Genomic DNA, 18,200 nt, shown 5'->3' with positions numbered 1-18,200 from the left:
CAGTGGGTTAAGCCTCTGCCTTCAGCTCAGGTCATGATCTCAGGGTTCTGGGATCGAGTCCCATATCGGGCTCTCTGCTCGGCAGGGAGCCTGCTTCCTCCTCTCTCTCTCTCTGCTTGCCTCTCTGCCTACTTGTGATCTCTGTCAAATAAATAAAATCTTTAAAAAAAAAAAGACTGAAGTTAAAGCCTCCACTTCAAGAAATAACCCAGAAGTCCTCAAATTCCATTCCTTTTCACACAAGTTTATGCAATACTCAAAAACATATTCAACAAAAACAACTGGTTGTTGTTGGCCCCAAATCCATACTCTACAGAATTACCATCTATGACATCAGTTAAAGGCCTTATCAATGTAATCCAGTTTTATCTAAAACAGCACTATTCAGTTATTTAAGCATCTGCCTTCTGCTCAGGTCATGATCCCAGGCTCCTGGGATAGAGTCCAGCATTGGGCTCCTTGCTCAGCAGGGAGCCTGCTTCTCCTTCTGCTGTGTGTGTGTGTGTGTGTGTGTGTGTGTGTGTGTGTGTGTGTGTGTAAATAAAAGAAAAAAATCTTGAAAAAATAAAATAAATAAAACAGCAGTATTCAAACAATTTTTGCAAATGATCTTTTTCAAAATTAAATCTTATAGAACTGCGATATTTAAAAGACTCATTTTATTCATGCATATTAAAAATAAAAATTTTAATTCAGAGTATTTTATATTAAAGATATATGTCAGATCTTTATTTCCATTTTAGCTAATATGCTGGAGGTCTCTAAAGTTTTTAAATACAGTTTACAGCCCATTTGGATATATTTACCTTTTATTGTGACTTAAAATAGTTGAAGATATAGGTAAACAACATTCAAAACAAAATTTGGCAGAATCCTAAAGTATATCCCACTCAACAGTTTTGCAAAATTCATCAATAATGATTATTTCAAGCTTATTAACATAGTATACAAAAGCTTTCACAATCTAAGCCCTCTTTACCCTTCCATTCTCATCTCTCACAACTCTATGCTATATACTTACACCCTAATAAAACTAAACTGCTTGTAGGTCACTGAACTCACATTTGCTCACCTCATATTGAGCCCTCTGCCTAGAATGCAATCTCCTAATCTCACCTTTCACTCATTTTTAATATTCAACTCAGTCACTACTTCCTTCTGAAAGTCTTTTCTAGATGTTTCCCTTATTTTCTTCTAATCCATTCCGAGTTAACAGTCATTGTGAGGTCTTCCATAATGCCATGTATTTATCCGTATCAATTTATTTACTTCACTATATTCTAATCAGTCATTTGTATTCCGATCTCCTACACTAGGCTAAACCCTCCTTAAGAGCAAAGATTACGTCTTAGTCATCTTAATACCCCCAAACCTTACATAATAGCTGGTACATGTCAGGTAGTCAATAAACACATGTTGAATGAGTATTAAGCAGTTTCTTCCATTTAAGAAAAGGGCAGTAAAAGCAAGAAATTGCACAGGTCTTGGGATTCCACAACCGCAAAAGCTTTATAATTTGATGCCTAAGGAAAATCATGGAATTTAACTCAACAAGTACATTTGGAGTAACTAATAAATGCCTAATATTGTGCAAAGGATTAATGAGTGATATAAAGGAAGTATGGGTCAGGGTACCAGGATGGCTCAGTCAGTTGAGTGTCTGCCTTTGGCTTGGGTCATGATCTCCAGGTCCTAGGATTAAGTCCCACAAGCGGGCTTCCTGCTCAGCAGGGAGTCTGTTTCTCCCTCTCCCTTTGCCCCTCCCCCCCACTCATGCTCCTTCTCTCAAATAAAAATTCCCCCCCCCCCCAAAAAAAAAAAAAGGCAGTATAGGTCAAGTTTCATCCTCCAGAGAGAAAAGTTCCATACAGAATCATGAAAACCGACCTCCTGGGGCACCTGGGTGGCTCAGTCAGTTAAGTGTCCCACCTGTGGTTTTGGCTCCGGTTATGATCTCGGGGTCAAAAGCTCATCCTGGAGTTGGGCTCTGTGCTCAGCAGGCAGGCAGCTTGAGATTCTCTCTCTCCCGGTTCCCTCTGCCCCTCCCCCACTCACATTTACTCACACTCTCCCTCCTTCTCCGCTTTCTCTAGAATAAATAAATCTTAAAAAAAAAAAAAAAAAACAGACCTCCTGCTTCCAGCATGAGAGAATGAGCAGGCTGATAAATCCTCTTCACAAAAGAGTCAAACAACAACCATTTCAGTGATGTGGAATTCAATCAAAGGCATTCAACAAACTGAAAAGTGTTTACTCATGAAACAACTGGGTAGGACATGAGTCTACAGCAGTCTTACCTTTGGCTACTCCCATCTCCCCCCACCTCTGTCAGTGTAGGAGTTTTACAAGTGTAAGGCAAACTGGGAAGAGCAGGTTCACCACTACTGAAGGGTAATCTATTGATCTGATGCACCATGAGTTAAAGTGGAGATTTCTGTGGTCACCTAACTGTGAGAGCCAGTGGTACCCTTAGCCTGAGGCTGTAGGACTCTATGTGGCAAGCAACAAACTAGCAGGCTAGCTGGGGATTTTACAGGAATTCTGGAGGCTGAGACAGCTGGGGGGCAGGGGGCATGGGAGACTCAATAAAATATTAACTAGTGCAGGTTACACTAAGACTGTGTACTGGAGACTGAAGCAGGTCCATGCCACTCACACATCCTTGGCCAACAAAGCTATACATATGGCAAGAGAGGCTGGTGCAAAGTAAAAGCCAGGGCAAACCTGAAAATGATTGGTGTCTGAATGCACTCCGTTACCCTCATTTAGATCTGTCAGCAGTACTAGCCATATTAGTATTAAACATTCGCTGTAATAGTCAAACTGTCTGAACACAACTTCTGACCAATCCTTGAACACTAAGGTATGCAGACACAGAAAGCCAGGTTTAAAAAAATAAATAAAACCAGCAGACATCAAGAACGACATAAAGTAGGGGCACCTGGGTGGCTCAGTCAGTTAAGCGTCTGCCTTCAGCTCACTTCATGATCCCAGAGTCCTGGATCAAGCCCTGCACCGGGCTCCCTGCTCAGTGGGGAAACTGCTTCTCCCTTTCCCTCTGCGTCCAAATTCTTCAGAATAAATTCAACGAAATTCAATGAAAGTGCAAGAATTATATATTGCAAACTAAAAAAAATTGAGAGAAATTAAAAACCTAAATAGAGAGACATGACATATTCATGAATTGGAAGACTCTTAAGTTAGCTATTTTTCCCACACTGATCTATGGATTCAATGCAAATCTTATCAAATCACAACAGATGTTTTTTGTAGAAACTGACAAGTGGGTCCTAAATTCTGTATGTAAACGGAAAAAATCTGGAATTACTTTTGAAAAGTTGTAAAGATTTACACTACCTATTTTGGGTTTTTTTCTTTGAATTTTTATTTGTATTTATTTTTCTTAAGTAAATGTGGGGCTCAAACTCACAACCCCAAGATCAAGAGTCGCATGTTCCACTGAGCCAGCCAGACACCCTAAACTACCCATTTTGAAACTTACTATAACACTACAGTTATCAAGGCAGTGTGGTACTGGAGTAAAGATAGGAATCTAGATGAATAGAACAGGATTGAGACTATAAATAAACCCTTATGATATAAGCAACTGATTTTTTTAATACAGATGCCAATATAATTCAAGGGAAAAAGAACAGCCTTTTTAATAATGGTAGGGCAATTTGATGTCCAGTTGGCATAAAAAAAAAAAATTTAAAAACTTTAGGGTGCCTGGGTGACTCAATCAGTTAAGCATCTGCCTTCAGCTCAGGTCATGATCCCGGGGTCCTGGGATTGAGCCCCAGGTAGGGCCCCCTGCTCAGTGAGGAATCTGCTGCTTCTCCCTCTGCTCCTTCCCCCACTTGTGCGCATGGATGCACGCACACTTGTTCTCCCTCTCAAATCCATAAAATCTTTTTAAAAAAAATGTTTAAAACTTAGACCATACACAAATGTTAATTCAATATGGATCCTAGATCTAAATGAAGGAGCTAAAAGTAAACAGAGGAGAAAATCTTTGTGATCTTGGATCAGGCAAAAAGTTCTTTAAACACATCATCAAGATCCTAAGCTCAAAAAGGAAAAACTAATAAACTATACTTCATCAAAAACCTCTGTACTTCAAAGACACAAGTATAAGAAAAAGTAAGCCACAGACCAGGAGAAAATCTTTGCAAATATATCTCTAATAAAAGACTTTAACACAGAATATATAAAGATCTTTAACAACTCAATAATAAAACAAAAAAACGCAGGTTAAAAATGGGCAAAAGATTTGAATAGAATTCCACCAAAGATGACTTATAAAAGGCTAATAATAAGCACAGAAAATGCAACATCATTTATACTTAGGGAAATGCAAATTAAAATCACAAGTAGAGTTTTGGGAGCCCCCATCCCTATGTTGTTCAAAGGTCAACCATAGATTCTTTCTCTATATTATGATGCTAACCAAAGACTTGACCTATCACCATTTGCAAGTTCAGATCTCTGTAGAGAGTATCTTTGTATAGATGGTTTACATTTATAGTGCTACACAATGTTTCTTGACCAACAATTTTCATTTAATCAAAAAACTAAAGGTGATAAGCATTCCTCTCTTGGCTTCCAGGATTCTACCCTTTCCTGGTTTTCCTCCATACTCTCTCTCTCCACCTACCCATTACATGTGATGTTCACCAGCCCTCTTCTGATTCCACACACTCTCCTTAGCAATCCCATCTCCACCCAGGATCTGAATTACCAGTATTGCTGATGACTTCTGACTCTCTCTCTCCAATTCAGAGAAACTTCTCCCCAGTTTTACTTGATTCGTTAACTCCCTCCTGGCTAGGTTTAATACTTCTCTGTATACACTCAGATTACACTTACATAATTCTAATCTGACATTTCCTTAATTATAATGTATTCTCTCTGCACTTCTAGGTCAGGTGTCCTTCCAACATGCCACCAATTACACTCTCATTTATCTTTATAGCACCTCCTATTTATATTACAAATAACTACATATAAATTTTAAATAACCATTCATTTTCGGGATGCCTGGGTGGCTCAGTTGGTTAAGCGGCTGCCTTCGGCTCAGGTCATGATCCCAGCGTCCTGGGATCAAGTCCCACATCGGGCTCCTTGCTCGGCGGGGAGCCTGCTTCTCCCTCTGCCTCTGCCTGCCATTCTGTCTGCCTGTGCTCACTCTCTCTCCCTCTCTCTCTCTGACAAATAAATTTAAAAAAAAAAAAAAAAAAAAAAAAAACCATTCATTTTCTCCCACCAGGCACTGCTTGAGACTTGGCACTATGTCTTATTAACAATCTTCCCAGTACCTAGTATAGTGCAAGACCCATGACAGGCACTCAAATACTGACTAAACCAATAAACAGAAGAAATTAAATGTGCTTTAAATTGTAAACATATAGGGCACTTGGGTAGCTCATTTGGTCAAGTGTCCGACTCTTGGTTTTGGCTCAGGTTGTGATCTCAGGGTCATGAGACTGAGCCCCATGTTGGACTCTGCACTCAGCACGGAGTCTACTTAAGGCTCTCTTTCCCTCACCCTCTGCCACCTCTCCCCCATGTACACATGCACTTGCACTCTCCAAAATAAACCTTTAAAAAATTATGAAAAATAAATTGTAAACACACTACCTCTGAAAAAAACTTTCAGTAATTTATTTTTTCTAAAGAGAAAACAGGCCAAAAAAGGTTAAGTGACTAATTCAGTCAGGTCTTCATCTCCTGAATCTTCCCCCAAAATCATAATGCCTAGTAGTTCATGCTTACTGATCTAAGCTTCCCATTAACCTCCAAAAGTAACATAAAAATATTATTTGGAGAAGAACCATTTCAAATGCATCCACCCCAGCTTTTGCTGGCTTTGTCGGCTATAGGTAACTCAGATGTTAATTATTACTTAATAGTTGTTCTGTTCAATATAGACTAATCTTTAATTTAACCAGTCTTTTCACATATCCTTCATATATAATTCAATATATATCATACATCTGTATGTGAAAAATAATGTGCAAGTTACAATTTGTCAGCACTCCAAAAATATCTAATTATATTGTATGCTCTTTAAGTTTAACAATAAATCAAGTGTGAACCAAAACCTTAAACCCAAATGTGATTCAGAGGTGAAAAACATATTGAACGTGAATGCTAAAGATAAGCACTTCAACTTAGCAGGAATATCCCTATAGTCCACTGCTAACGTTTTCAGCGGTTGCTATGTTATCCTGCAATTGTGTTACTGGGCAACAACTCAGAAGCTAGGATAGCAAGCTTACTAAAAAACAAATGACTCAAACCAGGATTTATAAAAATACTGAGACTCTACTTTTTTATACCTTTAAATGAAACAATTCCTGTCATAAGCATCAGACATAGGATTTACAGCAAGACTACAAAAATTACCCAGAATTTATTTAAAGACATATTTCGGGAGTGACAGGCACATTCCAAAATGAAATGGATAGGTTTAGGTTCCTCCCATCTCTATGAATCTTAATGCAAAAGAAATTTAAAGTTATAATATACAGAAAACAAGTAACTGGGCACATCCTGCTTTCTTAATTTCTGTACTGAGATTACATCTCAGTTAAACTTTAAAAAAAAAAAAAAAAGCTGGACTAGCTAGACTATACAGCCTGTGATCTCTCCATGACCCACAGAGGCAGCCTCAATGGAAAAACATAAAAATTAAGATAACTGTTACTTTATGAGGGCCAAATAAAAGTACTGACATAATTCATAAATAAGACTTGACCAGGAAAAAAGTAAAATAGAATAGGGTAAAATGTTGAGATAGGGAGAAAGGGATTATATAAGGGAGGTAGAGGGAGGAGAGAGTTGGGGAAATGTATTTAAAATCAAGATTCTACTAAGGAAGAACCAGGAAACTGACCAAACTCCCCAAGCCCACTTGAGAGTAGTGCCAGCATTCCTGAGGGAGTTCTTACTGCTGATATCGTCATGGGAAATTCTCAAATATCACACTTTCTAGGAATAGAATCTTTCCTTCCAATTCCCATGAATTCACACTCTTTAATTCCCTTTCTTGTGGTTTACAGTTGCCCTTCCTCTCTCAGCTACTCTCTCAAAGATTGTCTTTTACTTCTACTACACTATAAAAGGGGGGGGGGAGTACAAATGCACATTCCTCATCTCTAAGAAACATTTATTCAGCAACTTCTATTTGGAAGATACTAAGGATACACCTCAGTGAGATCTGGTATCCTGCCCTTAAGGAGCTTACAATCTAATTAGGAAGGTGAGGCATATACCAAAATGATAAAATGCAATATAAAGTATCAAATGAGAATGGCTAATAAAAACATCCTATAGAATTTCAGAGAAGAAAGAGTTCAGAACATGTTACCCTAAAATATGCCACTTTGGTGTATTATTTTGAGTTAAAAAAACTTAACAAACAGCAGATGCAAGAGGGGCACTCTGACCCTCCTTTTTCTTCCTGAAAATAGAAAATAAAAATCCCAGAAGAAAAAAACTCTGTACCAGAAGTGAAGAAGACATTCTTATCACCAGTGATAGGGAATCAAACCCAAGAAATATGTATAAACAAGCCTTATTAAACTAATCTTTATCTTCCTAGTCACTTCCCCACAATTCATGACTCCACACAAAACCCTTTGTCTTTTTTACACAAATTTATTGTTTCTTTATCTAAAAGATATAAAAGCTTCCTGCTCAGGGCACCTAGGTGGCTCAGTGGGTTAAGCCTCTGCCTTCAGCTCAGGTCATGATCTCAGGGTCCTGGGATCGAGCCCTGCAGCCCTGCATCGGGCTCTCTGCTCAGCTGGGAGCCTGCCCCCCACCCCGCCCCACCCCGCTCTCTGCCTACTTTTGTTCTCTCTCTCAGTCAAATAAATAAATAAAATCTTTAAGAAAAAAAAAAAAAAAAGCTTTCTGCTCTGGTTGCTTCAAGTCTTCCTTCTCCTGTGAAGGCCCCCAAGTACATGTAAAAATTTTTTTAAACTTGTATGCTTTCCTCTGTTAATCTGTTTTATGTCAATTTTACTCTTGGGCCAGCTAGAGACTCTAAGAGTAGAGAACTTTTCCTCCCCGGCAGAGATTACAGTGGAGTTGAACTTCATAGAAAAGGAACAAATCAGATTTTAGGAAAGAAGGGAAGAAATCAGGACAGTAGGTAGAATGACATAAAGGCTTGGAAGAAAGGGAGAAAGCACATAGGAGTTTTAGAGGATAGTGAGGAAATCATTCTGGACACAGTTTTTCTATGAAGAACATGAACATGAAATGGCAGATTGAGAGGAAATTTTGAAGAGTTCAGATTAAGAAATATGAACTTTAGTTGGTAGAAAAAAGTACTTCAGAAAATTTTTTACAAATGTACATACACACATGCCCTAAAAGTACACACAGATTAGACAATTTGACAAAAATCACTGAACTTAATACATTATGTATGACAAAATTAAAACAAAATTCAATTACTTTAGACAGATAGTACCTAGAAAACACACAAAGAATTCTGACAATTAACTACTCTTTCCATTAAGATTTCATTCTTCTAAACTTCTTGAATTAGAACTTCCATGTTACAAAATACTGACTTTTGATTACTAAGAATTTTATTATACAACATTGAGTCATTCTTGATTTTTCTTCTCAGCTTGTCTTGCCCAACTCTTGAATATTTCATTACTTCAACATCAGCATATGGAAAAGAAAAAGGGGGAGGAAACTATAATGAAGTCAACAGATTTTTGCAATGTAGTAAGACATGCAACTTCAAGTTCCAATTCCCATTACCAATAGTTTGATTTCAAAGAAGTCATTCAGTCTCATAGAGTCTCAAATGTTCTCACTTCCTTTCTTACATACTTGGAAGTTTATAGAACTCAAAAAAATCATGAAAAAGTGCTCCGAAAACTACTGCCATAGTCATGCAAATTCTATCAATAAGGGCTCAATGAGCGGAGAAAGAGTAAGGTTATTGGCTTGACCAAGGCTTAAAAGCCACTTGTAGATTGTGTTTCAATCTCCCAACACACTATGCCCTAAATTGGTATTATCTTATTATTTGAAAAATTGCTGAATATAGCCTGCACACTTCATCTGGTTAGAAAATATTCAAAAGAAAGAATACCGGACATACACTGTCCTATATAACCAAAGGGTAACTCAAAGCCACTTGCCACTCTGAAGAGTCCGGTATGACACGGATATTCAAAACATTTCTAGTAATTCCACACAAAATGATTTTGAAATCAAAATTCAGTACAGAAGGTGCGTATGAACTAAAACCACCTACAGGCTAAACCCATGAATTTACAAATTCTGAATCCGGTTAATTGTAGGATAGTTACATTTAATTATATTCTAGTTGAATATTGGACTTGTTTACAGAGACGTTGCTTGGTAACAGAAACACTCCTTTAACAACCTACTCAGTTTTAGATCTCAAGTATTCTCTGCTCATAGTCTAAACACTATCAACTGTAACATATATAAGAAATTAAGAACAAGTTTCTTGCCACCCTAGACATCTCTGAGATTTCACTGAAACAGCTTCACAATGACAACTAATGTAACTGTAACTTAAGGCTTTAAAAATACTTGGCAGTGGGCATTTTTAAGAGCTAAGTGCCCATTTATTACGGTCAAAAGCTGGTAAGGATTTATCGAAATGTCTATTTAAGCCAGGCATTCATTTACTCAGTCTAGACATTATCTCTGGAATTAAAATTGTCTGCGGGGTCTTGGAAAACGGTAGCATAGTTTTTTCATCACAAATTAAACTGGTGGTACCACACGTTCAGCCACTTAAACTAGCTACACAAGCACCGCCCTAGAGTGCATCAAAAAAAAACACCAAAAAGGGGCGCCTGGCTGGCTCAGTTCCAAGAGCACGCGACTCTCAATCTCCGGGTGGTGAGTTCGAGTCCCGCACTGGGTGTAGAGATTACTTACATACATACATAAACTTAAAAAACAAAGAAGAATTAGAAGAAGAAGAAAAGAAAAGAAAAGAAAAGAAAACCTCCATGAGAAGTTTCACGTGCACTTAACTCGCCACAGAACATGTCTCAGAGCCTCCATTTCTAACACCCGCTCCAATTACTTTACAGGAAAAGTAACAACAAAACATTCAAAGCCAAGTTGTGAAGAAAAGGGGAGCATTCCAAAAACTACAGACCAGACAGCGTCCCCACAAAAAGAGGTTACGTACCAGACTCACACACAGTCCCTGCGACTTGCGCGCGTAAAACTTAACAGCGCCCGGTGCTGTGGCCGCACTCGCCACCTGGGAACACCGGCACAGCTCCAACCACCGGCACGCGCTCGACTCTCCTCGCCCCGGCATTGGGGCTGAGGGATGCAGTTCCACACGCGGGGTGCTGGCCCGGCGGGCAGCCGCTCGCTGCGCAGGCTGAAGAGGACGAGCAGGGAAAGGAAGGCCGAGCGCGCCCCTCGGACTCCGACTCCAGGGAAAGGTGAGGTTTCCCAGGAGAGCTCCAAGGGCGGAAAGGGCGGCGGTGGAGAGAAGAGCTTCGCTCCGCCCGGGTGGACGGGCTGTCTCCGGGTAGCGAGGCAGCCCAGAGCTGCCCACCCGCCGACACGCCACCCTCAGCCCGCCACCCGCCGCCCGTCCAGCCCAGCGGAGCGCGTCGGTCCCGAGTCCTGAGGGCGCGCGAGCCAGGAAGTCCCGCCCCTACGCCGACGTCACCGGCGCCACGGACGCCGGCCCCGGTCCGCAGCCGTTAGAGGGAGGAGACAAGCCAATTTCGAGCGGGAGCGACGGCCAACTACGGCGGGAACGCGGGGTTGAGGCAGCGCTACGACGGAGCACCGGGGGGCACAGAGATCCCTCCAGCCGAGAGCGGGCACGTGCTTCAACCAGCCGGACTGAAGTGCAGGGTTGAGCGAGGAACCGGTCTCCCTCGCTTCCTCGCAGCGCTAGGTTTCTAGGGGATGTCCCCCCTTTTCGCGCTTCCCTCTGCCGGCTCTTCGGACATTTTTGACTCTTTGAGGGCTCCGAGGAGGTCCTGCCTCTGCCTGCGTCCCCGATTGTGCACATTTAATGATCCTGGAGTCGCCTGTCTGCCACGTCAGCCTGGGAGCAGGAGCTCCCGAGCGGCGAGTCCGCTCAGCTTGCCTGGAGGAACCTGCCAGGTCAGGACCAGAGCCCGGGGTGAATTCTTCCCCGCCCCTCGCATCCTGCTCCGGAGTCACGGCCCACTGGGGATAACATTGTGAACTATTTATCTTGAGGTTGTAAACTAAAGTTGGAAGAGAAGGTACTAGTTTTTGAGAGCGTCGCTTCTATGCCGAAGGCTGAAATAAGGTAGTTTCAGTCTCTAAGAATATGTAGTGGAAGAAACAGGCGCTCTTCCTTTCCCACGTTTGCTCAGTGTCCTGGTTTGGGGTGGCGGTTCTCCTGCATTGTAAAGCACAGCTTATTTTTACATAGGCTGTAGCCATGCTTGGAAAGGCAACTGAGATAGGACCTTTTTTTTTTTTTTTTTTTTTTTTTTGGACCATCTTTTTGAAATGGGGAAAGAGGAGCCCATTCCACGAGAGGATGCGCTGGCTAATGGAGTGTCAGCACATGGATTACAAAGATGTGGGATACAGTATCAGTGAACAGAACATAGAATCCAGAAACAAACTGCTGTAACTTGTACAAGTGTTTAATAATACTAGCTCACATTTGCTGAGCATTTAGGTATCAAGTACAAGAGGCCTTTTTCAGGTTATAATAGTTAACACTAAGCCAGGTGCAATTATTTGACTTTAGAACATTACCCAGAGCCATTACTGGTAAATGTTGAAGCCAGGAGACCTGGACTCCAGAAATCTTCTTGGTGGTCATCAGTAAACTATATGCTATAAATCACTGCTAAGTGGGGGAAAAGATTATCTAAGAAATAACAACCAATGGAGACAGGCCTTCTATCTCCTTTCTCAAATAAATACCAGATGAATCAAAAATTTAAAGAAATGTAAAGAATGAAGCCATAAAATCACTACAAGAAGATCAAGGAGAGTATTTGTATAATCTTGAGGTGAGAAAAGCCTTTGCCAACTATGAAATGAAAATCAGAAATCATAGCAGAAAAAATTGGTTGGAGAACAGAACAGCCTTTGCTAACTATGAAACAAAAAACAGAAATCATAATAGAAAAAATAACATGAAGATGATAATCTTCTATACACAAGTTGTAATCTTCTATACACAAATAATGAACCAGTGGAAAATACATTTGTATCATGTGGAAGAAGAAGGAAAAATACTCCTAATATACAAAGAGCTCATAGAATATCAATTTTAAGGGGTGCCTGGGTGGCGCAGTCTGTTAAGCATCCCACTCTTGGTTTCAGCTCAGGTTGTGATCTCAGGGTTGTGAAACTGAGCCCTTCATTGGGCTCTGTGCTCAGTGCAAAGTCTGCTTAACACTCCCTCTCCCTCTTCCCTCTCCCTCTCACCCCCACATGAATGCATGTGTGCTGTCACCAATCTTTAATGTTTAAAAAGGTATCAGTTTTCAAAACACCACAAAAAAAATTACCAAAGGAGGGGTGCCTGGGTGGCTCAGTGGGTTAAAGCCTCTGCCTTCGGCTCAGGTCATGATCTCAGAGTCCTGGGATTGAGCCCCACGTCAGGCTCTCTGCTCAGCAGGGAGCCTGCTTCCTCCTCTCTCTCTGCCTGCCTCTCTGCCTACTTGTAATCTCTGTCTGTCAAATAAATAAATAAAATCTTAAAAAAAAATTTTTTTAATAAATCTAAAAAAATTACCAAAGGAAATCAATAGGACATATTTAAATCAAGAAAAACAAACATCTAATTAAATGAAAAAGACGTTCAACATTCCAAACAGATCCTTTTTGTCCCTCCGCATACATAGGGATATGGGGTTACAACTACTATTGTGCACTATTGGTGTTAAGGTTGAAATTGGGAGAGTCTTAATTACCAAAATTTCATTAGCCTTTGCCCCAAAATCTCATTTCCTAGTCCATTCATTCTAAGGAAAACATTCATATGGATGTTCTTCACTCCCTTTTTTGTATTAAGTGTTTTTGGAAACAATATAAGTGCCATCACTAGGATGCTAGTCAAATTACTGTGCATGTGCACAATGGAATACCCTTATGCTATTAATAACATGATGAATCTTTATTTACATGAAAATATGTTCATAGCATATAGGCCCTCCTCTAAAAGTAGACTATAAATCAGCAGGAACAGCATCTTCTTGACGTGAATATATATGTGTGTTTAAATGTACAAAAAGATCTGGAGAGATGTTGGCCAAAAAGCAAGTGATTTTTTATTTTGTCTTTTGGATTTTTTTTTTATCTCATTTGAATTTTTTTATAATGTCTATCATTTTTACAAAAAAAACTTTTGTTTTATTTTTAATTAAAGCCAGTGAAAGGGGAGCCAGTTGACTGTAGACACCCATAGTAGATGACCAATGTGAAATAATTATATCTGAGAGCTAAATTCTCAGCTTTTTAAGTATCCATACATTTGATGATATTAATTTACCTCAAGTTGGCAAATGTAACTCATCACTTGGATATGATGATTCTGACTTCCTAAACTGGCCACTGTATCCATGGTATGTTTTGTTCTCTGTGTACCTCTCATGGTATTTGTCATACTGAATTATAATTCCCTCTTTCTGTCACTAGACTATTTGCTCCTACAATATATATCCTTTTCTGCCATATGTTATATATTTGTTTTCCCCTGATACATTATTTGTCATCTATTTTATTTTTTTATGCAGAAATTTTACTTTTAATGCAGTCAAAATGCTAATGAATTATACAGATAATATTAAGGGATAGTTCAACTTTATGCCAATAAATTTGACAACTTAAGTGAAATGAACAAATTCCTAAAAAAAATAAAAACAACCAACACAAGAAGAAAAAGAAAAGCTAAATGGACCAATATCTATTAAAGAAATGGAATTTCTAATCAAAAACTTTCCACAAAGATAACTCCAGGGCCAGATGGCTTCACCAGTAAATTTATTAGACTTTTAAAGAAGATAAAATAGTAATCCTATATATTTCAGAGAATAAAGCAGGAATGAACACTTCCAAACTCATTTTATGAAGCCAATATAATCCTGATATCAAAACTTGACCAGGACATTCTACAAAAAAATTACAAACTAATATCCCTCATGAATATAGATGATAAAATGCTTAATTAAATATTGGCAAATTGAACCTTGCAATATAAAGGATAAGATGCTAAAGAAGGTGTGGTTTAACATTGAAAAGTCAATGTAATTCACCACATTAACAAAATGGAGGAGAAAAAAAAATGGTCTCAGTAGATGCAGGAAAAGCATCTGACAAAATTCAAACCCACTCACTTTAAAAAAAATTTTTTTTTAAGCAAGTTAAGTATAGAAGGGAACTTCCTTAGTATAACAATCATCTTTGAAAAATGTAGTGGTGAAATATTAAATCTTTTTCCCCTAAGTTCAGGAACAATGTAAGATAAGAATGTTTGCTCTCACCACTTCTATTCAGGGTTATGTTGAAGGTCTTAATGTAACAATGTAACAAAACATAATCGATATAATCAATGTAACAAAATAATAAAATGCATATAAAGATTGGAAAAACTTGGACTTTATGATTTCAAAATTTACAACGAAACTACTATAATCAACACAGCTGTACTGCCAAAAACATATATATACATATACATATGTGTGTATATGTGTGTATATATGTGTGTATATGAGATATATGAGATATAATTATATATGAGATATAATTCAGAGTCCATAAATAATACCGTTACATTTATGGTCAATTGACTTTGACAAAGGTGCCAAGACAATTCAATAGGGCAAAGAATAGTCTTCTCATAAAGTTATGCTGGGAAAACATGGAGAAGAATGAACTTGGACCCCTATACATAATACAAATTTAAGATGAAGCAAAGATCTAAATGTAAGAACTAAAACTAAAACTCAGAAAAAAGCATAGCCATAAATCTTCATGGCATAACAATGGTTTCTTAGATGTGACACCAAGAGCACAAACAACCAAAGGAAAACAAAATAAATTATACTTTATCAAAATTTAAAAATTTTGTGCTTCAAAGAACACTATCAAAGTGAAAAAAACCATATCTCCTGGTGTGCCTCTCAGGCCAAGCCTTGCCCCCCAACCTGCCTGGCTACCGATGAAGTGTGAGCACCATATGTGGAAGAAAAGAGAATTCCATAAATTGGCTGATACCAAGATATTTCTGAGTAATCGGTGTGTGACAGCTGTGTGACTGTGGAGGAAGGGATCCAGGTTTCCCAGCAGAACACCAAGGACTTCTTTTGAGTTCTGAACCTTAAGAAGAAATGTGATATCTCACAGCCCAAGGCGCAGGCAGTGCTGGTATGTCCACGGCCTCTGCCTTATTTTGCTACTAAATTCTGCCTCAGTGTGACTGATACATCCAGAAGATGCTATGGCTTCCTCAAAAGTCTGGGGGTGTGCACTGTCTTTGATAGGATAGCTAGGGATTTCAGCTTCCTGGAGAGTCAGAAAGAACCTGTGCCTCAATACCACCAGCACAGTGAGGAAGAGCCCGTGTTACCCAAGCTCACCTCCACCTGGGCTGGGCTGGGTCCCATACTTGGAATGCGTGCTGGGCCACCCTGTCACCCCACCACCACCACCTCTATACCACCAAGTCTCCCCAGTAGATCATGAGCTCTCTGGTGAAAGATTACTTCACCAGACAGCAGAACCTGTCTTCAGACAAGATTTTCCACATTATTATGGTCTCTGTTATGATAATAAACTGAAGGCCCTTCGAGAAGATTTTCCCATAGCTTCCCGTGGTTCCTGGGGTACTGACTGAGTGCATATTAATCTCAGGTGAAATTGTTCCAATAATGGAGCAAAGTGACCTCTTGGTGAAATGACATTGCCACGTACACCCCGTTTGGAGGCCTGAAGGAGAAGGTGAGGCACTGACACCATGATGGAGCCGGGACCAGCAGGTATCTGGCACACAGCTTCAGACCTGTGGCCCAGCAGCTGTTTCATGAGGATGTGAGGGAGGTCACCTGCTGCACCCAGAGGAGCAAAGACTTCTAGGAGGTCACCGCTGAAAAGAATGGAGAGGTTCTGTTATGCTTTGCTGCTGGGTACTGCTTTCAAAACATCCAGGATGTGGTTCTGGAGCTGGAGAAGGGCAAGTTGCCATACCACTTGGTGGAAGTGCTTGCCTGGACCAGTGGATGTTTAAATGACAGAGGCCCTGGGCATGCAGACAAGGTGCTGCTGTGGCAGATGGAAGGCATCAACGCTGACCTCGCCGTGCAGCCCCTATTCCAGCACCCACATGCAGGAGCTATACCAGGAGCGCCTGAACAGGACCAACTCCCCTGGAGCCCAGGAAGCCCTGCACACAATGTACCAGGGCCCAGGGCTCTCTGCCGTCACCGGAGACATCAAGTGCTAAAGGTCAAAAAGGCCAGGAGGCAGGTCCTGTCAGCTGCCCAAGGAGGGAAGAGGAGCTGAGTGTAGGCATCGAAGCCCCGGGAGGAAAACCACTCAGCTTCTCAGTTATCACTTTTGTTTTTTCAGAATTCTCTACCCCCTAATTGTTGGTGGCTCCCTTGGTCAGTTTGATTTGGTGCTACTTTTGTAATAATGTGTGACTGGAATATTTTAATAAGAGAAGGACTGCCCCAAGTTAAGTATCCTTTTAGCTTAAGACCAAAAAAAATAGGGCACCTGGGTGGCTCAGTCGTTAAGCATCTGCCTTTGGCTCAGGTCATGATCCCAGGGTCCTGGGATCAAGCCCTGCATGGGGCTCTCTGCTCAGTGGGAAGCCTGCTTCTCCCTCTCCCATTCCCCCTGCTTGTGTTCCCTCTCTCACTGTGTCTCTCTCCAAATAAATAAATCTTAAAAAAAAAAAAAAGACAAAAAATATCCTGAAGAACAAGAATAAATGTAGATTACTATCTTTTAGGCTAAAAAAAAATCCCAAAAATGTCCTGTGAGGAGATAAGACCCCAGAAGTTCAGATTCATGTACCTCATTTTGATGTGGAAATTAAGATAGGATGCAAAAGCAGGCTGCAGGGTTTGTGGGGTCTTATACAAAAGGATTTCATACAAAACTGGACGACATATTTTTAGATGTGCTTTATAAACTGTTTTACAATATGCTTTTGTTATATATCCAATATACCACAGACATCTCCAGAGGACAACAGACTGTCACTCCCCAGGGTTGAGAGAAAGCAGTGAAGTTCATGAGGTTGGGGGTATATGTGTCCCTCCCCCTGTGCCCAGAGCACATCCAGCCCCATCATAGCAGAACCGGGCCACGTGGGCCCTGCCGTCTCTGAGCATCTCCCCTACTGCACTTAAGTTATCAGAAGCCCAATTGGGGCCCATGCCCAGCACAGGGTACAGCCTAGGGACGGCTCCCAGGTTACAACATCTGGACTCCTCAATCAGACCGCACCCAAAGCCTCCACGGACCAGCTGCCTGCCCACAGCTGGTGGAGGATCCTCCTCCCTTGGCCTGAGAATAGGGAGATCCTGAACTCCGCCTTGCAGAGCAGCGGTTAACCCAGAATGACAATGGACCTAACACCGTTCACCCTGCCTGTGGAACAGAACAGAAGCTCAATAGAGACAGATATCATTATCATTACAAATCGTCAAATGTTTTATGAAAAGAAATCAGTGAATAAATGAACGAATGAGGAGTACAGGAAGAAATAAGTGCGTGAATAAGAGGGAATGCGTGCGGAACGACGTAAGCAGGGCCCGAGGTGGACAAGACAGGGAGTAAGGGAAGGGTGCGGGAGGAGCACAGGGAGGCTCCGGAAAGGGGCCCTCCGAGCCCAACCCCACTCACATGCTGATTGTCCTCGATCTCCTGCAGAGCCTTGATCTCCCGCAGGGCCTGGTTGGGGATGCCATCCTCCAGCCGTTGCAGGGCCACCTTCTTGAGTGCCACGATCTCTCCAGTCTGCGGGACAGAGCGCAGACACTACCACCCATCCCGCGCTGGGGAAGGGCGAGCGCCGACGGGGCAGGCGCCATCTGGGGGGACGCAGAGGCCCGAGGCCCCCGTGGGGGGCCACAGTCTACCTGATCTGGCTCTTATTTTTACCCACTTACATCATTCCTGAAAATGTTTTTGCTAGAACATGAATAAATTGC

General features: G+C 40.9%; 1 protein-coding gene and 1 pseudogene across 1 annotated transcript in view; one reads left to right on the top strand and one right to left on the bottom strand.

Annotated features, from left to right (window-relative positions):
• Positions 1–10,473, bottom strand: part of LOC111142275 (centrosomal protein 83) — a 143,346-nt gene extending 132,873 nt beyond the window's left edge. The window contains exon 1 of the mRNA XM_022495327.1: positions 10,208–10,473. The gene's annotated coding sequence lies outside the window, so the exon portion shown is untranslated. The remainder of the gene's footprint in view (positions 1–10,207) is intronic.
• Positions 10,474–15,199: 4,726 nt separating this feature from the next.
• On the top strand, positions 15,200–16,480 carry LOC111142325 (annotated as a pseudogene).
• The last annotated feature ends 1,720 nt before the right edge of the window (positions 16,481–18,200 follow it).

Source organism: Enhydra lutris, unplaced genomic scaffold (assembly GCF_002288905.1).
Source record: "Enhydra lutris kenyoni isolate GAN:26980312 unplaced genomic scaffold, ASM228890v2 scaffoldscaffold7, whole genome shotgun sequence".
NCBI lineage: Eukaryota > Metazoa > Chordata > Mammalia > Carnivora > Mustelidae > Enhydra > Enhydra lutris.
This window is presented reverse-complemented; position numbering and strand designations above follow the sequence as displayed.